This window comes from Rhinopithecus roxellana, chromosome 15 (assembly GCF_007565055.1).
Source record: "Rhinopithecus roxellana isolate Shanxi Qingling chromosome 15, ASM756505v1, whole genome shotgun sequence".
NCBI lineage: Eukaryota > Metazoa > Chordata > Mammalia > Primates > Cercopithecidae > Rhinopithecus > Rhinopithecus roxellana.
In genome coordinates, this window is record NC_044563.1 from 63,735,858 (window position 1) to 63,760,880 (window position 25,023).

Below are 25,023 nucleotides of genomic sequence, written 5' to 3' on the forward strand. Positions count from 1 at the left end.
TGTTGTGGAGAACATGTATATTCTGTTGTTGCCGGGTGAGGTGTTGTGCGTATGTGTGTCAGGTCCAGTTGGTTATAATGTTGTGGAGAACATGTATATTCTGTTGTTGCCGGGTGAGGTGTTGTGCATATGTGTGTCAGGTCCAATTGGTTATAATGTTGTGGAGAACATGTATATTCTGTTGTTGCCGGGTGAGGTGTTGTGCGTATGTGTGTCAGGTCCAGTTGGTTATAATGTTGTGGAGAACATGTATATTCTGTTGTTGCCGGGTGAAGTGTTGTGCATATGTGTGTCAGGTCCAGTTGGTTCTAATGCTGCTCAATTTCTCTGTATTCATATTTGATCTTCTGTCTGGTCGTTCTATCCATTACTGAAAGTGAAACATTAAAGTTTCCTGCTATTTTAGAGTTCTCTATTTCTCCCTCCAATTCTTTCATGTTTACATCTTATAGTTTGGAGCTCTGATGTTTGATGCATATATGCTTATAGTTGTTGGCAAATTAACCCTTTTATCATTACATCATCATTATTTGTCTCTTATAACAGTTTTTAACTGTTATACAAATTATTTAACAGATTATTTTGTCTGTTAAACAGATTATTTTGTCTGTTATTAGTTGGTCATTTTTGTGCTGGTCTCTTTTGTTTTGGTTACTATTTGCATAGAATACCTTTTCCCATCTTTTCACTTTCAACTTATGGATGATATTAAATCTAATGTGAGTCTTTTATGTATAGCATATGCTTGGAGAATCTCTTATGTATAGCATATGCTTGGATTCTTTCTTTCAATCAATTCTGTCAATCCATGTCTTTTGATTGGGGAGTTTAAGCCACTTACATAAAGTAGCTACTGATAAGGACACTTTTTGACATTTTGTTGTTTTTTGCTGTATGTCTTAGAGCTTTTTGTGTCCCTCATTTTTTGCATTACTGTTTTCCATTTTGTTTACTTGATTTTTTTATAGTAACACATTTTGAATTTCTTCTCATTTCCTTTTGTGTATATTCGATAAATATTTTCTTTGTGGTTACTATGGGGATTATATATAACACTCTAAAATTATGACAATCTTTGTTAAATTGATGCCAATGTACTTTAGTCACATACAAAAACTCTGCTTCTTTACGGCTCCTCCTCCCCAAACACTTTATGTTGCCAAGGTCACAAATTACATCTTTATACATTATGTTCCCATTAACATAGACTTATAATTCTTTTTGCTTTTGGCTTTTAACTAGCACATAATAATTAAAAGTGGAGTTACAGACCAAAATTTCTGTTAATGTATTTATGTTTACTGGAGAATTTTATATATATATACACACACACATATTTATACACATATATGTATATATGTATATACATATGTACACCCACACATATATAAGTGTGTATATATAAATATTTTTTTCTCAAGATGGAGTCTTGCTCTGTTGCCCAGGCTGGAGTGCAATGGCACAATCTTGGCTCACTGCAACCTCCACCTCCTGGGTTCAAGCAATTCTACTGCCTCAGCTTCCCAAGTAGCTGGGATTACAGGTACGTGTCACCAAGCCCAACTAATTTTTTGTGTTTTTAGTAGAGACGGGATTTCACCATGTTGGCCAGGCTGGTCTCAAACTCCTGACCTCATGTTCCACCTGCCTAGGCCTTCCAAAGTGCTGGGATTACAGGCATGAGCCACCGGACCTGCTAAGAACTTTATATTTTGACAGAGTTTTGAGTGTTCTTTCTTTCAACTTAAAGGACATTCATTAGCATTTCTTCTGGAACAAGTCTATTGGTAATGAACTACGTCTGCTTTTAGTTATCTGTGAATGTCATAATATGTTTCCTATTTTTGAATAACAGTTTTGCTATATAGAGAATTATAATACAGAGTGAGACCATATAAAATTATATATATCTAAAATACAGAGTAAGACCATATATATATATAACATTAAAAAATATAAAAACACAAAAAAATAAAAAGAGACCATAAATATATGGTCTCACTCTGTTGCCCATACTGGAATGCAGTGGCATGATCATGGCTCACTGCAGCCTTGACCTCCCAGGCTCAAGTGATCCTCCCTCCTAAGTAGTTGGGACTACAGGCATGCACCACCATGCTCGGTTAATTTTTAAATTTTTAATTTTTTTGCAGAAATGGAGTTTCACTATGTTGCTCAGGCTAGTCTTGAACTCCTGGCCTTGTATGATCCTCAGCTTTGACCTCCCAAAGTGCTGGAATTACAGTGATAAGCCACTGCACCCAACCTAGAGTCTCGATTGATGCTTCAAGAAAAATTTTAGCACCTTAAATATATCATCTAATTTTCTCTGGCCTGTAAGTTTTTTTGCTGAGAAATCCACTTACAGTCTGTCCTGGATTACTTGTACATGACACGTCACTTTCTTTTTGCTCTGTTCAAGATTCTTTGTCTGTGTCAACAGGTTGATAATAATGTGTCTTGGGGTGGGTCTCTTTGGGTAAATCCTACTTAGACTTCTTGTATTTGCGTGTCCATATTTATCTTCACACTTGTGAAGCTTTTGTCCATTATTTCTTCAAATAACTTCGCTGCCCTTTTCTCTCTTTTCTCCTCCTGGGACTCCGATAGTACATATTTTGTCCACTTGATGCATCGTAAGTTAATTTTTTAATAGTTTTTCCTTTTGCTCTTCAGAATTGATGATTTCAAATGACCTGTCTCGAAGTTCAGTGATTTAATTTTTTTTTTTTTTTTTTTTTGTCTGATTGGGACAGCCATGCATCAGGATTTCTATTATTTATTTTAATTTTTGTCTCTTTGTTGATATCATTTTGTTTGTATATCTTTTTCCTGATTTCCCTTAGTTCTTTGTCTACATTTTCCTTTAGCTTTTTGAGCATATTTAAGACAAATGTTTAAGAAGTCTTTGCCCGGTCAGTCTGATACCTATTTTTCTTCAGGGATGATTTCTGGAAATTATTTTGTTCCTTTTACTGGGCCTTTTTTTAAATGTCTTGTGATTGTTTATTGAAAATTGGGCATTGAAAACACATCAACCTTCCCAATCTTGGCAGGCTGACATGGAGGAGTTTCACTAATTAGGGGGCCTTTCAGCCTGGAGGGAGGCTTAAGATATTCTGAGGTCTTTTTAAGGCATATTTCCTGGTTGGGCCTGTGTGAGATTTAAAAATAAAATCTTCCCTATCCCCACCAAAACAGCTGCTTTAAAATGTCCTAATTTGCCAAAGAGTCTCACCCCCGTTTCTCCTTGGCAAATTAGACGTTCTATCCTATTTCTCTGTTAAAAATCGTTTGCCCCCAGATATCTATGGGTCTGTCATCCCCCTTAACATTTTCCACACCACAGTACCTGCCACTGCCTTCCGTGGTTTCCACCAGCCTGAGTTACAAACAACGTTTTCATTTTCTGTCTGAGCTCCAAGTCAGACAGGACAGCAAACCGTCCTATGGAAAGCCCACAGACAAGTTAGAACATTGCAGATATGTTGTACTCTTCTCCTCCCGGCTCCAGGGAGGAAACTAGGAATTAGGACATTTTCTCCCAGCTATACCACAGTGTGGAAGGGGCGAGGTCGGGTGAGTAAAAACACCAGAACATTTCCCACCATTTGACTGTGGCTTTTTTTCAGTGGGAATTCATGTGGTGGCTGTAGATCTTTGATTAGTTTTCAGAGCTCATATAAAGTTATTTTAGTACATCTACAGATAGTTTATTTAATTGTTTCAATGAGGGAAACAAGGGTGTAGCATTTCCTAGCCTTCCATCTTGCTGACTTTACTCCTGTTCAGTACTTGTACATAGTACCTGGCAAAAGGGAGGCACTGATATTATGATTTTTTTCTAATTATGTGCATATTCCCAACTTTTTCCTGAGGGTAATAAGAAGGATAAGCAGCACTGGGAACAAACAGGAGAATTGTTTTAAATGACTGCACAGAGAGGAGATGGGGTTTGTGACACCCCTTAAATTGCACTATGAACATGACTACTTAAAATCTTTGGTAGGGCTTGATTTTTCTAACTGAGAATATTTATTAGATGTAAAAAGAACCCCCAAACTGCCTCTAGTATGTAATTCAGAAGTAGAATATGTAGGAATCATAAAATTAAAAATGGAGCTTATAAAAACTAGTTAACCTCTGAAAAGAAGGCTAGGTTTAAATAAAGAATAAAAGAACTAACACTAACCATCTTTGGTGTTTTCTGTTCTAAGAAGACTAATTGCATGTCCAGGGTAGTCTGGTAGCAATTTGAGACATTATGTTTTAAGATCCGCATTGTTTTAAATCTATGAAAAATCAGTAGTTAACTTTCTTCAACTCTTTGTGGGAGAAGAGTCATTTTCAGGTTGGTGAAGGATGCAAGACAATGAAGTTGGAGCTTCAATGAATGAGCTTTGGGTTTAGGATTGTATAAGCTAAGCCATAGAAAAACATATTGTTAGTGGTACAAACTTCCAAGGGTGAAAATCAATAATCCAGATGGGGAAAAAATGGTGAATGATACTTGTTTTCCCTATCTAAATAAGTGATGAGAAAACCTGGGGTCTCTTAAAGGCCATTCTTTCTTTTTATCCAACTCTGGACCACTCTGTCTCTTTTTTATAGCATCAAGAAAGGAAATGATGACAAGTGATACATCTTTTCCATCATGATGCATTTTTCTCAGCCCAGTAAAGATGTATGAATGTTTGACCTTACTCTTAAAGTCCTCCAAGACATCGTGATATAGCTTCCCTCAAAAACTCTTTCATGTCGTTTATAACCAGAATACTAATAATTTGCTTTTTTCCCCATTCTAGACTCTGTTTTTCTTCTATTCTCTGGCATTAAATTAATAATGGTTGATCAGCATCTTATTGAAGACAAATTGTACAGATTAGAAAATACTTGAATTCTACCGCAGGCTTCTATTCTTCCAGCTAACTAGTTCCAAAACTCTTCACCCTTCCACAGCACAGAATCAATGCTCAATAAATATTGATCCTATTTTCCAATATTCTAAGCACTTCTGTCCCGGGGAAAAACTATAGATGATGCCTATGTTTAACTATATTTATGTTGTTGCTAATCTATGACTTTGAACCCCTTCAGGGCAGAAATAAGTCTCACAAGCAGCAGCGAAGAATAGTAACAGACTGGTCTTTAATATCCTCCTATTGCTGGATCTATCATCTGGCTAACACTACATTTTTAGTAATTCAGATCTGAGACACAGTATCAACCAATAGGTTTATATGAATTTTTAGAACTCAGATTTCAGAACTCTCAGACAATTCGGCTCAAAACAAAAATGAAACTTGATTTCCACAGAACTATCATGACCTTAGAAACAAATGAGACTTAATTTGGTTCTTCTGGTATGAATTCCTACAATTCTAAGGAGAATCACCGACTATCAGGATTCCAGTTTTGGGAGTGCGGTTGGATTAGATGGCCTGTAACATTCCTTCCAAACCCAAGATTACGGTTCTTCTGTGAAACTACAGCAGGCAGAAATTCTATTTTTTCCACCAGATTTCTGTGGGAATGCCTTTCCTTTTATCTACCTTCAAATATCTCATTAATATCATAACTTTAGCCATCCATGTGTTTGAGTTCACGTGTAGGCTCTGTCCCCGAACATTCGTATTTATTTTGCTGTTCTTTCTTCTCCATATGTAAGATACATCCCCATGTTATTTGTGGACATATAAGACCCTTCTCTGTGCCAGAGCTTGTACCATGTGAGGATAGAGTGATCAGAAAAACATTTTGAGGATTCAGGGTTGCTGAGTGGAGCCCTGGACTAAAGTAAGAAGTTGTGACTGAGCTGTATTTTGGAAACTGGTACACTCAGCATCAGCCCACAGATTTCCTTCCCAAGGGTAGCCAGGGCTGACAGCTCAGCACAGTGAAATTAAAAACCGTGAAATTTTAAAACACACATCAATTTTAATGCAATCTATATGTTTAGCTTGTCTTCATTTTTGGTATTTGTCAGAGGAGAAATAAGATATCCTTGTAGGAAAATTAAATAAATAAATTATACTCTATGAAAAAGAAAAGCAAAGCAATAAATTACAAATGCTTTTCCTTCTTCCGTCAGAGTTTAACATTCTAGCATCTGATCAAAAGTTTGAAAGTCCCTTTTCTATGATTACAGTACATTAGATAAATGGGTTTTTAAAATGCACATATTTATTTAGAACAGAACCTCATTCTGATTAAGTTTTCAATTCAGTTACCACCTACTTTATTTTTGATAGGCTTCATGGGAGAAGCTTTATTTTATTTAATTTATTTTTGATGCTTCAAACATTGCTGAAATCTTGTGTAATATGAATTGTTTTGATTTTCAAATGCAATTCTGCTCAATCTAGAGAGGGAGAAAATGATATTTCTGTTTACTTTCAACCAGAGCATCCAGTCCAATGTGTCTCTAAGCCTTTGTATGTAGCACAATAAAAAGTTTTGGGTAAGTAAACAGGGATCTGGAGCTGAAACTATGTTTCATTAGCCCATAGAGAAGTTGCTGAAGATAGTATACATTTGGTTAAGATTTCCTGGCTACTTTTAGTTCGGGTTTTTGTCATGAGTAGCGGACCAATATGTTAGTCTTAACTTTTATACCAACTAATTTTGGGATGCTAAGCAAATTTCACCTAGATTTTTAGCAAAAGCTTTGGAGCTGATTTAGATCCAACCTCACATTTGACAGAGGAACACAAGAAGGTCCACTGTGGTTAAATGTCTCACTCAATGTCATGTAGAGATGTTTGTAGTAGAATTAAGATTTGTTTTTGTCTTTTTAATTTACTTTTATTTAAATTAAATAAAATACGAGATAAGGGTCTCACTATTTTGCCCAGGCTGGTCTTGAACTCCTGGGCTCAAGCAATCCTCCTACTTCAGCCCCCTGAAGTGCTGCAACTACAAGTGTGAGCCACTGCACCTGGCTTGTTTTTGTTTCTCTAGATGTGCAATACTCTCTCCACTTTACCAGACTATCTGCTATCATACTCTATAAACCAACTGAACTCCAATAGAATAGCACTGAAGTGGCCAACTTTACATGATATTTTTAATTAAGAAAAAATAGATGCAGAACTACTTTAAAAGATATAAAATGAATTGCTAAAATGTTACCACTGTTTGTGCATTTTAATAGATTTTAAACTTTCTCTGTTGAGATTTTCTGGTTATTCATATATTTCCCTTTCTATTCTTGAGCATAGTTATAATAACTACTGTGAAAATACTCGTCTACTGATTCCATCATCTGATTGTCTTGGGGTTGGTCTTCACTGATTACCTTTTCTCATAATTATGGATCACATTTTCCTGTTTCTTGGTAGTCTGGTAATTTTGATTATATTCTGGACATTGGTACAAAACTTTGGATTCTGTTATGCTCTTCTGAATGGTTTATTTTTGTTCTTTGGTTTTAGCAGACAATTAATGTGGCAATAATCAAAGTCTAACCTCTGTGTTCTCTGTGGTGGGCAGCAGTAGAAATCATTGTTGAGTCCTTTTAGCCTTACTTAGCTGGTTTACTTGTAGTCTTCACTGCAGAGGAAGCATTCAGAGATCAGTCAGATATTTACACTGAATTTTTTTTTTTTTTTTTTTTTTTTTTTATTTGGAGTTTTGCTCTTGTTGCCCAGGCTGGGCTGCAATGGCGTGGTCTCAGCTCACTGCAACCTCCACCTCCTGGGTTCAAGCAATTCTCCTGCCTCAGCCTCCCAAATAGCTGAGATTACAGGCACTCGCCACCACACCCAGCTAATTTTCGTATTTTTAGTAGAGACAGGGTTTCACCACGTTGGCCAGGCTGGTATCAAACTCCTGACCTCAAGTGATCTTCCCCCCTTGGCCTCCCAAAGCACTGGATTACAGGTGCGAGCCACCATACTCGGCCTAAACCAATTTTTAAATGTAGAATTTAGGGCTTTCCCTTTGTGGATATCTTTTTTCCTGGCACCTCTTTCCTCATTTTATAGCTGCTGTGGTAACTTCAAACTCTGCCCTCTGTTTCCACAAGCCAGTGAGACTGCAGGAAATCTATTGAGTTTTAGTAATTCCACTTCATGCTCACTGGGGCTGCCTTCAGGCAAAAGTTCATGAAATATTGAAAACTTACCCAGCATCATCCCATTTCCTTCTTCTAAGTGTAAATTTCCCTCAGCATTTCCCTCCTTTTGTTTGTCTGCAGTACCTTCAGGTAGTGGTTTTTCTCTCCTTTAATTTTGTTGTGTGTATCCAGATTTTATAGTTAGTATCTGTGCAAAGATTGATTGATTAGAAGCTGCTCCTTCATTGCCAAAATAGAAAGCAGATTTTTAAAAATGGATTTCTCTCAGGAGGAAATTTTTACAATTATTTTTGAGTTCTAGTCTCCCTTTTCCCCCATTAGAGACATAAAATAAACACTCAATATAAGAGAGAGGGGAGAAAATATTACATAACATATGTTTTGATTACATAGATTGCATATACATATAGGGTATGTTTAATGCATATATTTTATATATACATTAATTATAGAGAACAGCATATTGATGTTACATACTTTTCAGAATATACACTATCTATTCAGTACTTCATTTTGTGATGAGGGCTGGCATACCGGACTTTTGATCTGAATGTTTTTTGCCACTGTCTGTTGAACCTTCCAATATCACATTGAGTTACCCAGGACAATGACTGTCGCTCCAATATAACCACCAACTCTTTTCTTTGCCTATGGTGTCTTCACTTCTCCTTAACGTTGTGTTCTCTGTTTACTTTTACTTGTGGAAGTCACAGGGTACACAAGAATTGTGACCCACCCAGGCTAGTCTTCAGAGTTAGCAGAACATTTCTTTCTCTCTCTCTCTCGCTTGCTTGCTCTTTTTTTTTTTAAATAATTCCCCTTTTGTTTTCCTATTTTTTTTTAGACAGTCCCATTTTTCTCAGAGATGTGATGCTATTCCCACTGAGTATTCCAAGATTTTTCCTGCCCAGTCTCCATATTATATCCCAGAATTAAATTGGAAAGGTTGATTATAGCTTTTTTTTGCCCAGTGAGTCAATGTCAAAGCGAGAAATCTTAAAAAAAAAAAAAAAAATGGACTTGTACTGGTGTGTCATTGATTGCTGGTGGGAAGATCAACAAGTTTTTCAGTCACTCTAGTCTCTGGTTGTACTATTTGGAGATACCTGAGAGTAACTATTCTGAGAAAGTCACAATGATTTTGACTATACCTAAAAGTAAACCTAAATTAAAGAACTTAATCAATAGGTGTTTATTATCTCTCATCACTATATGTCCGGAGTAAGGAAATGGCAGAGTTGGTTAATTCACTATCACAGTGAGGTGAAGACTTTGCATGAGCTTCTCAGCAATTCTTCTGGCTTTTGTTCTTATGGTCACGAGGTAACTGCATCAACTCTTAGCATAAGACAACCGCCAGAGGCAGGAAAGTATAAGAAATGTGCCTGTGCTTATTTTTTATCAAATAGGAACACATTTTCCCTGGATTTCCCCATAAACAGCCTTTATAGCCTCACTGGCTAGAAGAGGGTCCCATGCTTTCTACAAAACAATTCATGACAAAGAAGAATGGGATTACCATGATTAGCCTAGACCAGGTGTTGAATAGTGGTTGAATTGTGGCCTCCCCACAAAATGTAGGTTTACCTGGAGCCTCAGAATGTGAGACATTATTTAGAAATAGCAACTCTGCAGATGTAATTAGTTAAGGATCTTGATATAAAATCATGTAGGATTTATAGCAAACCCCATTTCCAATGACAAGTGTTCTTATAGGATGAGGCGAGGACACCGAGAGGAAGGCCATGTGAAGATGAAGATAGAGACTGGAGTGATGCCGCTACAAGCCAAGGAATGTCAGGAGCCACCAGAACCTGAGGGAGGCAAGGAACAATTCTCTGGAGCCTTCAGAAGCTTGATTTCAGACTTCTGGAGACCAGAAATTTGGGGAACAAATGTTTGTTCTATTAAGCCTCCTAATCTGTGGTGATTTGTCACGGCAACCCTAGGAAAGCACACTATACCAGAGTTTGGCAAACTAAGGCCCACAGTCAAAGCCTGCTGTTGTTACCTGTTGATATAAATCCAGTTTTATTAAAACACAGTCACACCCATTCATTTACACATTGCCTTTAGCTGCTTTCCAAGACAATGGTAGAGTTCAGTAGTTGTTACAGAGACTTTATGTCCAGCAAAACTTAAAATACTTCTTCTCTGTCCTTTTGCAGAAAAAAGCTTGGGGATCTTTGGCCCAGAGTAATAGTGGTTCAGCTGCTAGTGCTACAGAGAGGTACATCTTCTATGGTCACGCCATTTCTCAATACCTGAACAAAGGGAAGTTGTTTTAGCAAAGAGGACAGGGAAATTTTTTACAGATAGGAAACGAAAATAATCGTGAACATGTGAAGACTAAATTGGACTGTGCATAATAATAAACTAATACTTGTTAATTATCCACACTTGTAGTTTTAATCTAGAAAATTCATCAAATTTATAGGCTCTCAGGTGGCTTTTGTTATTATGTGCTGTTATTTGTCTGTATGTGTTAATAGATTACAAAGTTGGCAGTAGTGATAAACCACAATATTCATTGTGATCATGTTGATCTTGTGAATTGTGTATACAAAATATATGTTATGAACTTTCCTTTTTGTATTCCTGGATCTCTAGATGATGATGTCCAAGACTTGGGGTTAAAAACGCTAGACATTTCTGGACTGGGTGAGGTGGCTCATGCCTGTAATCCCAACACTTTGGGACGCTGAGGCGGGTGGATCACCTGAGGTCTGGAGTTCAAGACTAGCCTGGCCAACATGGTGAAATCCCATCAGTACTAAAAGTACAATAATTAGCCGGGCGTAGTGGTGCACCTGTAATCCCAGCTACTCGGGAGGCTGAGATACGAGTATCACCTGAACCCGGGAGGTGGAGGTTGCAGTGGGTCGAGATTGTGCCCCTGCACTCCAGCTTGGGAGTGAGACTCTGTCTCAAAAACAAACAAACAAACAAAAAAAAACGAAAAACACTAGATATTTCTACAGGAATAAATAAAGGGTGGCACTGGGGCAAGGTTAGACATGTAGCTCATGGAATAGAATTGAACGTTCAGGTAAAAAATACCCAACATGTTATTTATGGTTAATTGAATTTTGACAAGGTTGCCAAGGTGATTTCATGGGTAAAGGATAATGTTTTCAACGAATGATAATGGCACAACTGAATATCCACATGTAAAATGATTAATTTTAAACACCATCTTATATCATACATTAAAAACAATTAGAAATAGATTGTAGATTTCAATGTAAGTTAAAACTATAAAACTTCTAGAATACAACATAAAAGAAAATCTTTGTGATCCTTGGTTATGCAAAGAGTTCTTAGAAATGATACAAAAAGCATGATTCCCAAAGGGAAAAATAATACATTGCACTTTTTCAAAATTTAGAACTTTCAGGCTTCTAAAGACACCATTAAGAAAATGAAAAGCTAGCCACAAGCTGAGAGCCAGTATTTCAAAATTACATAGCTAATAAAACACTTACACATAGAATATATAAAAATACTTATAACTCAACAGTAAGACAAAGAACTCAACTTAAAAATAAGCAAAAGATGTCTATTCTACCGAAAAGATACTTGGATTGTATGTTCCTCACCATACTGTTCACAGTAGCAGAGACATGAAGTCAGCCTAAGAGCCCCTCCGTGGTGGATTGGGTAAATAAAATGTGGTAGATATACTCCACGGAATACTATGCAGCTATGAAAAAGAATGAACTAATGTTCTTTGCAGCAACATGGATGCAGCTGGAAGCCGTTAACCTAAGTGAGTCAGTGCAGGAACAGAAAGCTAAATATTGCATGTTCTCACTTATAAGTGGGAGCTAAACATTAGGTACTCACGGACATAAAGATGTCAACAATAGACAATGGGAAGTTATGGGGGGAGAAGGGAGAGAAGGAGGCCAGGGCTGAAAATGAACTATTGGGTACTGTGATCAGTACCTGGGGGGATGGATCATTCATACCCCAAACCTCAGCATCACACAATATACCAGGCAACGAGCCTGTGCATGTACTGCCTGAATCTAAAATAAAACTTGAAATTATTAAGAACAGAAGACCAAGGGACTTAAATAGGTATCTCTTCAAAGAACATATTCGAATGGCTAAGAAGCACATGTAAAGATGCTTAACATTATTATGTATTAGAGAAATGCAGATTAAAACCACATTGAGATGCGTTTTCAATAAAAAAAAAAAAAAGACAGACAGCTGACAAGGATATGAGGAGCCTGGAACTCTCATACATTGCTATAGGAATGCAAAATGGAATGGGTACTTTAAAAATGAGTTTGGCAGTTTAATAAAAACATACACTTAATATATGGCACAGCAGTTCTACTCCTAGGTATCTATCTAAGAGACATGAAAAGATATGTCTGTAAAGAGACTTGTATGCAAAATCTCATAGCAAAATTACTCATACTAAATAATTGGAAACAGTGCAAATGTTCATCATCTGATGAATGAGTGAAGAAAATGTAGTAATCTATGCAATGTAATATTCAACAATACAAAGAAGCTACTGAAACATGCTTAAGCATGAATGAATCTTGAAAAATGTATGCTGTATAAAAAAACCAGACACAAATGACAAAATGTTGTGTGATTCTACTTTTATGAAATGTCCAGAAAAGGCAAATCTATAGAGAAAAAGTAGCTTATGGTTGCCTGGGACTGCAGGATGAAAATGGAGAGTAACAACAAATAAGAATGAGGAATCATTTTTAGATTTTGGAAAGGGTCCTAAAACTGGATTGTGGTAATTGCACAAGTCTGTAATTTACTAAAGATCATTAGCAGCTGGGCCTGGTGGTGCACCTATAGTCCCAGCCGCTTGGGAGGCCAAGGTGGGAGGATCCCTTGAGCCCAGGAGTTAGAAATTGCAATGAGCTATGACTACACCACCACACTACAGCCCGAGCAGCAGAGCAAGACCCTGTCTCTAAAAGAATAAAATAAAATAAACTAGTTATATTACAGTGGGTGGGTTTATGGTATGTAAGTTATACCTCAACATGACTATTCAAAAATATATAGTAAGGGAATTTTTTAAAACTGCAAATACCTAACTTTTGTCCAACAGAAAACACGGATGCAAACTACAAAGGATATCACGTGTATCCATTGCTATTTCAACTACAAAACTGATTACCAGAAGGCTAAAGGAGTTCTGTTCTTGTCAGAGAGATGCTTAAATCTCATAACCACTGTGTAGTTCAGAGTGAAATGTCTGAGCTTCCTGGTCTCCTACAGACCCAATAAGCAGAATAAAAAGATGAGACTCTTATTAGCAGAATGAGCAGAACATACTTTTAAAGTTTTGCTCTATTTCTTTTATCTTTATACTATCCCAGTGAGGTGGGTGGAACAGATATTTTTGACCCCCTTTTAGATCATAAAATCACAGATACATGACTAAGAGACAGTCACATCTGACTTTTTAAACAGTCTTGGCAGCCCCCGTCCCTTCTCTCCTCAGCCCCATCTTCTCATCCTCCCAATCAACTTTGTATCTCCCACCAACACTGCATGTAAATTCCTGCTTGTTTCTCACTTTTCCTTTTCTCCTCAGAGGAAGAACAGTAAGGCTATAATCCTGGAGCCAATCTTTGCTTAAAATCTGCTCTGGAGTGCATAGAAAGCTAGTTCAAGGACAACTTAGCCAGTGGGGAAATTACATTTTCTGCAATTTATGTTATTATTTTGTGAGTTTCTCTCCTTTTCCCAAGTTGGATCCAACTGCAGTTAAATTTTACCACATTCTCCAGATGATGAGTGATGATAGAATCTAGTTGCAAGGTGTAGAGACAGCAACAACAGCAGCAGCATTTGCTAACTGTTGGGTAAATGCTAGACAGTCCAGGAAACAGTTTGCCTGGATTATCTCCTTTACTCCCCACTCCAGTCTATGAGGTAGGTGCCATTATTACCTGCACTTACAGATGAGAAAATTGGTCTGGGATTATGTTTAGCCAAAAAGTGGCAGACAGCAGGTCTGCCTGAGTTTAAGCTTATGGCATGGCATAAGCTCATGTCGACAGCCCCTTTACACAAAATTGACTTCTTGTCATTTAAGCCAAACCCGTGTGGAGAGAGGAAATTGGTCTGTGGTCTCTTGGTGACCTTTCATACCTGAAATTGTGTAGACGGGGTATGATGGTCTCCATCCACCATCCAGGATCACCATGGACACGGCTGCATGCAAAACAAAAACAAAAACTCAAAGTTAGAAAAAAGGAAAAGGAAAACGACATGGTTTTTTAATATCATGATGAAGTGTTCTTAGGCAATTTGAGGTTTATCTATTTCTCTAGGGATGCAATTGCTTCACTTAGTATTTATTATTGATTAGGATATTTTGTTACCCTGTAAGTGTAAATATCAACTTTTATATGACTAGTATCAACGTAAATTATTCTTGTCCAAAGCGAGAAAAGATAACCCTAGAAATTAGTTTTTCATTCTGTAGGACATTAACCAGTTTTATATTTGATTTAGCAATCTTCTAACATTTTTTCAGACCTATATATGTAACTAACTCAGTCTCTCAAATCGTCTTTGAACTAGCTTTACTCTTCTTTCGGTTCTTGCATTAATAAGTTAAATACATCTTTGACATGCGCTCACTTAATATTTGTATAAGAGACATGTTTAACGTTTTGAAAATTATACTCTGATAGCTTTAAGCTTGTTGAGAGTAGGAGACTAACTCTTTTTTTCTCTGTCACCAAATGGCTACCTTGTTTCTCTCAGAACATTAAGCAGTTCATTCTCTACATCCTCCTCTGCTTGAACATGCTTAGAGCTAGCAGGAAGAAGGCTGCAGCCTGCTTTTCTGCTCCTCGCTGCTGCTTCTACTTGAGGTGTGGGGAAGCATTAGAAAAGGCCGTGTCTCCCCTGTTCTCAGAGGCTTCCAGTGCAAATAGAGGGGAAGGCCAGTATCTCATGCTGTAATCCTTCTGATCTTCCGAGTCTCAGGCTCAATAACAGCATATTAATAAGACGCCCAAGGCTCCCTTTCTATTTAGTTTTTTTTTTTTTTTTGGTAGAGACAGTCTATGTTGCCCAGATTGGTCTTGAACTCTTGGCCTCAAGCTACTCTCCCACCTTTGCCTCCAAAAATGCTGAGATTACAGGTGTGAGCCAAGGTACCCAGTCCCCAAAGCCCTGTTTCTAAACGTAGGGTGTGTGCTGTGAATGTCAACACTGACTTTTATACAGGTAGCTAAACAGCTAGGACAGAGACTCAGCCACCTCGAATTCCTCCTTCTGACAAAAGCAGCTCTGCACACACAACACTTAACATACTTCAGAGCTAAATGATCCCGTTTCAAAATATTGATGCCTGGAGGAAATAATAGGTGTTAACTGCAGCAATGAAGGGGTGAAGTAACCTGGTTACTAATGTACAATGGGGCCTATTATTTTCAGCCAGGATGAAGTGTTGTGAGTCTGATTAACTGTAATGAGCAATGCTGTGCATGTTTCAACAAGGAAAAAGAGAATAGGAGCCTAAAGTTATTTCTGCCAAAGCTATCTCTGCATCTGTTAGTGGGATCACTTCAGGATCAGCCTTGTGTTAAGGATGCAGCTTGATGTTGGTAAAATGAGAAGGAATCTGAAAGCTCCAGGCTGAATCGCCAGCAGATCTCAGTGAAACGACTTGGCATGATACATAAAAACACCCAGTGTGGAAACTAGCACTTTCCTAAAACAGAAAGGTGCTGTGAAGCTTTTGTATAAAAGATTGGTTGGGGCTCTTTAAGCACCCTGAATCTTTAGAGTGGCTGATCACATTTATTTCCCAGATGGGTGTCCTGCACGTCCATGTGAAGAGACCACCAAACAGGCTTTGTGTGAGCAATAAAGCTTTTTAATCACCTGGGTGCAGGTGGGCTGAGTCCGAAAACAGAGTCAGGGAAGGGAGATAAGTGTGGGGCCGTTTTATAGGATTTGGGTAGGTAAAGGAAAATTACAGTCAAAGGGGTTTGTTCTCTGGCGGGCAGGAGTGGGGTGCTCAGTGGGGGAGTTTTTGAGCCAGGATGAGCCAGGAAAAGGAATTTCACAAGATAATGTCATCGCTTAAGGCAAGGGCCGGCCATTTTCACTTCTTTTGCGGTGGAATGTCATCGGTTAAGGCGAGGCAGGGCATCTGCACTTCTTTTGTGGTGGAATGTCATCGGTTAAGGCGAGGCAGGGCATTTGCACTTCTTTTGTGGTGGAATGTCATCGGTTAAGGCAGGGCAGGGCATCTGCACTTCTTTTGTGATTCTTCAGTGACTTCAGGCCATCTGGGCGTATACGTGCAAGTCACAGGGGATGTGATGGCTTGGCTTGGGCTCAGAGGCCTGACAGTGGGCATCCCTGCCATGACCCTGCATTGCTGTGATGGTGTGCAACTATTGCAATAATGTGCTGTCTAATGTTCTTGTTTAAATTGTCTGCATTCTCTGTAGGTTCAGTTTTCATTTCATCACTTTTATTTTTTATCTTTTATTATTGTTTTCATTTCACAAATATTACATGAATATCTTCTTGAAAAAGACTCAAAGAATAGCTATTGCTATTAAGTATCATCTTTAAGTCCATAGTTTCCCATTCTCTGCTTTCTAACCAAACACACTTCTATTCCTCTGTCAAGCAGGAACCATTGGTAATAGTGAAAACAGCTTGCTTGTGTCTTCCTAGTCTCTTCTAATGATTATACATAAACTCATAAGCTTTTTTCTTCTTACCTTCTTCCCTCAGAAAAAAAGACACATACACACGCGCACACACACACACACACACACACAGGTTTAAATATGTTTGCTTTTGCAATATGTTTTCAGGGAACAGTAGGTCACCATGTTTTGCAACTGTTCCATATCAATTCATATTAGTTTAGTAAGAATGGACCTACTTCCTTTTTATTAAAGATTGAATGCTGTTTTATTGCATGGATTTTCCCCAAATTGTTTCACTAGAAGCCTATTTACTGATATGTACGTTGATTCTGAGATTCCACTCTTGCAAATAATGGTGCCATAAGCATTCTTTTGTAAATACCTTTTGCATGTGTTAACTGTTTCTTAATGGTTATTTTCCTGGAAGTGGAATTCTTGGGTCAAGTAGTGTGCTTTAAACGGTTTTTAAAGAGTCCACCATATTGCACTAAAAAGACTATCAATTTATAATGCCTCCAAGAATATCTGAGAATAAAAAGTTTTTCTCACCCTTACTAACACTGAATATTATCGACCTTTTTAAAGACTTGTGCCAATTTGATAACTGAAAAAACAAAAACGATGAAAGCATGACAGGGCAGTGAACTGGTTTAGGACCTAGTCACATTCAGTTTAAACCCAAGCTCCACTGCAACTAGCTGAGTATCTGTGGGCAAATTGTTTTGGTTTTCCAGACAACCTCTCCTTTCTTTGCAGTAGGAAAACTACTCACTATAAAGCTTGGTTGTAAGGGCTTCAAAATTAGCACAAGTAAACCCTAAAACAGTGGCTGGCCAGTAGCAAGCACTCAATAAATCTGAGGTGTTATTATTAGTATTTTATTGATTTTAGTAGGGCTACATACATTTTTATGTATTTATCGAACACTTGAAATTTGTATTTGAATTACATTTTAACATAATTTTTCTCTGGTGAGTTCTTTAACAATTAAAAAAATAATTTGGGAGTTCTTTATACACATATATATGATATAGAACTTTTATTTGTATGTTGAAAATATCTTTCAAAGACATTTGCGTGTTTTTTAACGTTGCCTATACATTTTTATTTTTAAGTTACGGGAGTTTAAAATTCTTCTCTCACCAAATCTGTCCACTTTTTCCACTGTGACTTATTCTTTCAAAGTCTACTTAGGAAAACTTCCCCAAACAAGACTTTTAAAACAAACAAACAAAAACACAACAATAATCATAAAGGGTTGTTTATTTGTTATTATTTAACTCTCTAATCCTTTTGAAATTGTAAAATGTATGGTTTGCATATAGTGTGAGATAGAAGATCTATGTAGTTTGGTTTTCTATGAAACAATCATATAAATAGTATATCCTGTCTATATTTACTTGAAAATTACATCCTATACCTTAACAAAACTAAGTACCCATGAATTCATGGATCTATTTCTTAAATCTTTTTTTTTTTTTTTTTTTTTTTTGGAGACGAAGTCTTGCTCTGTGGCCCAGGCTGGAGTGCAGTGGCCAGATTTCAGCTCACTGCAAGCTCTGCCTCCCGGGTTTACGCCATTCTCCTGCCTCAGCCTCCTGAGTAGCTGGGACTACAGGCGCCCGCCACCTCGCCCGGCTAGTTTTTTGTATTTTTTAGTAGAGACGGGGTTTCGCCATGTTAGCCAGGATGGTCTCGATCTCCTGACCTCATGATCTGCCCGTCTCGGCCTCCTAAAGTGCTGGGATTACAGGCTTGAGCCACCGCGCCCGGCCTCTATTTCTTAATTCTTAAGTTCTATTCCATGTATTTCCTTTTCGTATCAATAGTCCAATTGTTTTTATTAGAATAGTTTTTTTTTTTTCATGTGATGGTAAAACTGAAACTGATAGAGCAATTGCCTACCATTTTTTTCTTTTTCAAAATTTTCATGTCATTCTTGGGCTTTTTTTCCTTTTTCAAATGCACTTACTCTGTGTGTGTGTGTGTGTAACAGAAAGAGAGGCATAGATCTGGATTTATTTTTAATTACAAATTCTAGTTTGTAATTTGTGCTAACACATAATAATTGACTTTTGGATGAGAATGTGTCTGTCACCTTACAGAACTTTCTTAACAGTTTCTTATTCTAATAATTTATCTGTAAAACCCTCAAATTCTTTTACATGTAGGCAATCATACTGCAGAAAATTACGACAATTTTCTGTTTCTTTGTGATATTTATATTATTTATATATTTACTTTGATATTTTTATTGGCTAAGCCTGTAGTGTAATGCAGAAAGTGGTCTTTGTTTTTCTTGCTCCAAGCTCTAATAGAAATCATACACACACACACACACATATATATACACACATAATTGCTGTAGGTTTCTATGTGCTTCTTTCCCCCCTGAGAGGGAGTTTTACTCTTGTTGCCAGGCTGGAGTGCAATGGTATGATCTTGGCTCATTGCAACCTCTGCCTCTCAGGTTCAAGAGATTTTCCTGCCTTAGCTTCCCAATTAGCTGGGATTATAGGCACCTGCCACCAAGCCCAGCTAATTTTTGCATTTTTAGTAGAGACAGGGTTTCACCCTGTTGGTCAGGCTGGTCTCGAACTCCTGACCTCAGTTGATCCACCCACCTTGGCCTTCCAAAGTGCTGGGATTACAGGCGTGAGCTACCACACCTGGCCAAATGTTGATAATAATCATTTCTTTATTTTTATTTATTTATTATTATTATTATTTTTTGAGATGGAGTTTTGCTCTTGTTGCCTAGGCTGGAGTTCAACGGCGTGATCTTGGCTCACCGCAACCTGCGCCTCCTGGGTTCAAGCAATTCTCCTGCCTCAGCCTCCCAAGTAGCTGGGATTACAGGCATGCATCACCATGCCTGGCTAATTTTTGTATTTTTAGTAGAGACGGGGTTTCGCCATGTTAGTCAGGCTGGTCTCGAACTCCTGAACTCAGTTAATCCACCCGCCTTGGCCTCCCAAAGCTGGGATTACGGGTGTGAGCCACCACGCCCTGCCTGGATTCTGCTTAAAGCTTTTATAAAATTAAAGACTTTTCATCTATTTCTAGCTAGCCAAAAAGTTTGTTGGTTTACTCAGGAATAGTCATTAAATTTTATCAAATGCTTTTCAACTTTTATTAAGATTATTACATTGGATTTCTCTTTTAATCTATTATCATAGCTAGTTACAGTAATGGCGTTTCTGATGTTAAGCCATTTTGGTATTCCTGAATTAAATGTGCTTGTCATGAGATAATATTCTTTTAATTCGTAGCTGGATTTGACTTGCTCATTTTATTTAGGAATCTTAGAGAAAGAACGTAAAGGTAAACTGAGGCTGGAGCCCAACCGGGAATGAAGACACAAGGCAAATGGCAGTGAGAATAGCCTTTTATTAGGGCTTGCGGGCGAGGTTACCTCGGTCCAAAGGCTGAGAGGAGGAAGTCGCGCTGAGGGAGGAGGGTAGGGGCTTCTTACAGCCTGAGAGGGAGGGAAGCTGGTTGTGCAAAGGGGGCCTGGGGGGTCTTGAAACTGCTAGGGGAGGAGCGAGGAAGGGTCGCGAGGAAGGGGTCTGTGGAAACTGTCAACCGAAACTGCTGTTGAGGAACTTGTGGAATGCAGGTGAGCTGCAGGTCATGGGGGAGTGTGGAGTGTGGCTGCCCAGCTGGAACTCGGGCGCTTGTAAGGCTGCGGGTGTGTCCAAGGGTGAAGGGAGGCTAACAAAAGGCCCGCCACCCGGGCAACGCCGCCGTGTTGGGTCTAGATTCCTGCCTAACAAAAAGTGCTCCTTTTGTTTCTTCTTTGTAGTTTGGTTTTGGTATAAGACTTAGGTGGGCCGGGCGCGGTGGCTCACGCCTGCAATCCCAGCACTTTGGGAGGCCGAGACGGGCGGATCACGAGGTCAGGAGATCGAGACCATCCTGGCTAACACGGTGAAACCCCGTCTCTACTAAAAAATACAAAAAAACTAGCCGGGCGACGATGGCGGCGCCTGTAGTCCCAGCTACTCGGGAGGCTGAGGCAGGAGAATGGCGGGAACCCGGGAGGCGGAGCTTGCAGTGAGCTGAGATCCGGCCACTGCACTCCAGCCTGGGAGACAGAGCCTGACTCCGTCTCAAAAAAAAAAAGAAAAGAAAAGAAAAAAAAAAGAGTTAGGTTGGCCTCATAAACGTTTCCTATTCCCTGAAACAGATGGAATTTTTCCTGTAAACTCATCTAGGTGTGGCATGGTGGAGTTTTGTTTGTTCGTTTTTATTTTTGTTTGCTTGAGGTTGGCTGAAAAAAAATATCTTTTACTCTCCGGACACCAACGGGGAGCCCAGTACTTCAACTCAGTTGTGACACTGTCTGGGGCTAGCATAGAACCTGCAGGTTAAGGGCTCAGTCCCACAAGACTGCCCCACTTCAGGTGCCAGTCACAAGTCCCAGGTTTCCACCGTACTTCTGACCAACCTGCCACACATCGGGGTTCCTGCGACTTTTTTCTCAGGTTCCGTAATTTGTTAGAAAGGCCCACAGACCTCAGGAAATTTATTTATTTATTATTAGCAGCTGATTGTACAGAATAGAACTCAGGAACAAGTAAACGGAAGGAATTCCAAGAGCAAGGCATGGGGTGCAGTGTGTGGGGGCATGGAGCCCCCCTGCCCTCTCCGGGTGCACCCCTTCCCAGCCCCGTGATGTGTTCACCAACCTGGAAGCACTCTGAACCTATTAATACTTAAGGGCCTTCCTGAAGGTTTCATTACATCGGCCTGATTTACTAAATCGTTGACCATGGGGATCAACTTCGTCTCCAGCTCTTTTCCCCTCCCCAGAGGTCAGGATGGGGGCTTAAAGTTGCAAGGGGCTTATTACACTTTGGTCTTCCCGGCAAGCAGCCCCCTTCTGAAGTGACCTAGGGCTCTCAAAGAGTCACCTCACTAGAACCAAAGACATACTCATCACTCCTATCAGAAATTACGGGGAATAAGGTGCAAAGATCAAATACCGATTTCTTACTGTGTCATACCTAGTATTCATTTTTCCATCCTTTGTTATTCCCTGTGTGTCTTTTAATTTCAGGGGCCCTCTTGTACTCCACATGTAACTGCATTTTATTTTTCAGAGTTTAAAATGGACTTTTTTGTATGATTGCTGATATACTTTACTGGGTTGGTTTGTTTGTTTTTTCGTTATTTGTTTGGCTCTTGCCTGTGGCTGAATTGATTTTATATTTTGTTCCATTATATTCCCTCCCTTGTGATTTGAAATTTATATATCTATTTCTATTCTTCTAGTGGTTACACTTGTATTTTTAACAATTTTAACAATTCTGTCGACAGCTATAATATCTATATCTTCCTCTTATATAAGAATAAAAAATTTAGTATTCTTACACTTCTCACCACTCTCTCTGGCAAACTCCATGGTTGAGAACATCTGGGATTTTAGTTCCAGATGGTTATTTTATACATTTTTAAAACCTCAAGCATCAACAGTTATTTAAACTTGACTATAACTTTTAGTGTTTTATTTGATTACTACTCTTTCTTGTATCTTTTTTACTTGGTTTTGTTTTTTATTTTATGGGATTTTCCTTATATATTTTTTTTCCCTGAAGTATTTATGGATGGCAAAATTTCCAAGTCTTTGCAGGTTCAAAAATCTTCATTTTGTCCTCATACTTGAATGCAAGTTTGCCAGGGTATGGAGTATGGGTTTAAAATAACAATCTCGGATCATTTTCTGGTAGCATTTAGTTTTGCTGTTAAAAAATAAGATGTAAATTTCATCTCTATGTTATTGTAAGTAATCTGTTATTTTCTCTCTGGAAATTTTTAAGATGTTTCTTTATGTATGGTGTTCTGACATTTTACCATAATGTTGAAAGTTGTGAACCTTCTAAAACTCATTTTGGCATGAGGTAGATCGTTTCAATCTGAAGACCCATGTATTTATTCAGCTCTAAGTACATTTCTTCAAATATTTTTTATCTTTTTTTCTGCTCATTTTTCTTTTTCAGACCGCCTCTATATCTCTTAATTTTCTGTTCATATTTTCTATTTCTTTCTTTCTTATTTATGATTTTTATAGGAGAAACCCTTAGTTTGATCTTCTAGCTGTTACTCTTCATCTACAGCCATCATGATGTTTGAATATTTAGAACATTATCACTTAAACATTATTTTACTTTGAAGATCATTCTTAATTTCAAGATATAGTTGTTTCTGTTTAAAGATTAAGCATTTTTCTAGAGTAACTCTAAGGACATGAATAGAGCTTAAGGTCTTTGTCTCTTTTTGCTCTATTGAATGCTGCTTTTTAAAAAGTGTGTTTTCCTTCAAATGGAGAATAAGATTTGATTTTCTGTGTTTCCTTTTGTTTTTTTGCCAAACTTCCCTTTCCTCCTGGCCTGAGTCTGTTTACTTGCCTGTGTTCTAGTTCGTGTGGCAGTGGAAGGAGGCTCATACTGTGTTGCTGGGTCTATCTCCCCGCCATGGAGGGACCCATGGTCACCATTTGTGGTGCCTCTTTGGGCCAGTGCCCACACACAAACTGCTTTTCAGTGCTACAAATACCACAGGCTTGACTTGGTCAAGTGAAGGAGAGGGGTGGTGGTGGAGGGGCTGCGTCTGAGGGTTCTCCAGAGGCACAGAATGAATAGGATACATGTATACATGAAAGGGAGTTTATTAGGGAGAATTGGCTCACACGATTTTACACGAGGAAGTCCCACCAAGTTAGGCCATCTGCAAGCTGCGGGAGAAGCTGGTAGTGGCTCAGTCCAAGTCTAAAGGCCTCAAAACCAGGGAGGCCGACAGTACAGCCCCCTGACTGGAGCCTAAGTCCTGAGAGCCCCGGGGAGGCCACTGGTGCAAGTTCCAGAGTCCAAAGGCTGAAGAGCCTGGAGTCCGATGTCCAAAGCCAGGAGGAGAGGAAACAAGAGTCCCCACCTGGGAAGAGAGTGAGCCAGAAGATGCGGCAAGCTTCTCCTCCCCCTTCTTCCTCCTGCCCTGCTCCAGCGGTGCTGGCAGCTGACTAGAGAGTGCCCACCCACATTGAGGGGGATCTTTCTGTTCCAGTCCACTGACTCAAATGTCAGCCTCCTCACAAACAGACCCAGAAACAATGCTTCACCAGCCATCTAGGCATTCTCCATCTAGTCAAGCTGACACCAAACATCAACCGCCACAGACTAGCAGCCTCAGAGACACCAGCATCTGCCCAGATTGCCCGCTATATTCCCTGTTAACCCCTGCTCACACTCCCCGGCTTTCTCATCCCACAAGCCCTCTCTTGCATGCATTTTGGACTCTTGTTTTATCTGTTGTCCCTTTTTGTCCCCACAACCTTGATACTATTGGCTTTCTATTGTTTAGACAATCATCGACATTTTTCATCCACTGGCACAGCTCTTACTTCTTCGTCAGTGCTCTTATGAGCTGCACTCTCACCCCCAACGTGGGTTTCTTATCACTTCATGGGGTTTGAGATGGGCTACAGGTAAACCCATGTGGCTCAGGCTTACTTTCTTAGTCAAGCCTTAGCTTCATCTGTTTAAGACAGTTTACATCTGAGGAACAGGGGCTTAGATTTTCTAACTCTGTGGGTAAAGGGTCTTTCATGTATCTCTCATTGACATTCACTGACTGACGCTGTCCTGGCTGGGTAGCAGTGTGGAATATGAGACTGCATGCAATCTAGATCCTTCTCCTATGCAAGCAGGGCCAGTTGGTGTGCACTTTGAAAAATGCCTCATAATGTAAAAAGAGCCATGGGTAGAAGGTGATAAAGTGACGAAATTTTCCATTAGGCAAGGTGTGGGAAACTATTTCATAGATAAGGTGACTGTTGAATGCTTTAATCAAGGATGACTCAAACTTTGCAGTCAGAGAATTTGGGTGGATATCAGGAGTAAGAAGGCATTGCAAGGTTCGCAGGCAAGAGGGGAGAGGTGAGTGAGGTTGCAGAGGTTTTGAAGTGCATGGCATGCTTAACAAATATTAAGTGACCCATTCTGGTTATCCTACATTTAAAGGGGAAGGGAGGAGTCATTTGGCTGAGGTGTGAGAGGTCTCTGAAGGAAATGTGTACCAGGCCCTAATTGTCTTCTGTGGGATTTCTTTATGAAACGACCTGCAATTTCCCAAGTGCACATGATGCTGAAACATTTACCCTGCGGACTGCAACACATCTTGGCTCCCCAGGAAGAGCCAAAAAGGTGATAGATGGTGGAGGAAATAGCTTCTGCCCGCCATCTCATCTCAGCCTCTATTGATATTATTGGGTTA

The 25,023-nt window shown here is 39.0% G+C and overlaps 1 protein-coding gene across 2 annotated transcripts in view; it reads left to right on the forward strand.

Annotated features, from left to right (window-relative positions):
* OPCML (opioid binding protein/cell adhesion molecule like) overlaps positions 1-25,023 on the forward strand; it is a 1,169,771-nt gene that overhangs the window by 78,499 nt on the left and 1,066,249 nt on the right. The window lies entirely within an intron of this gene.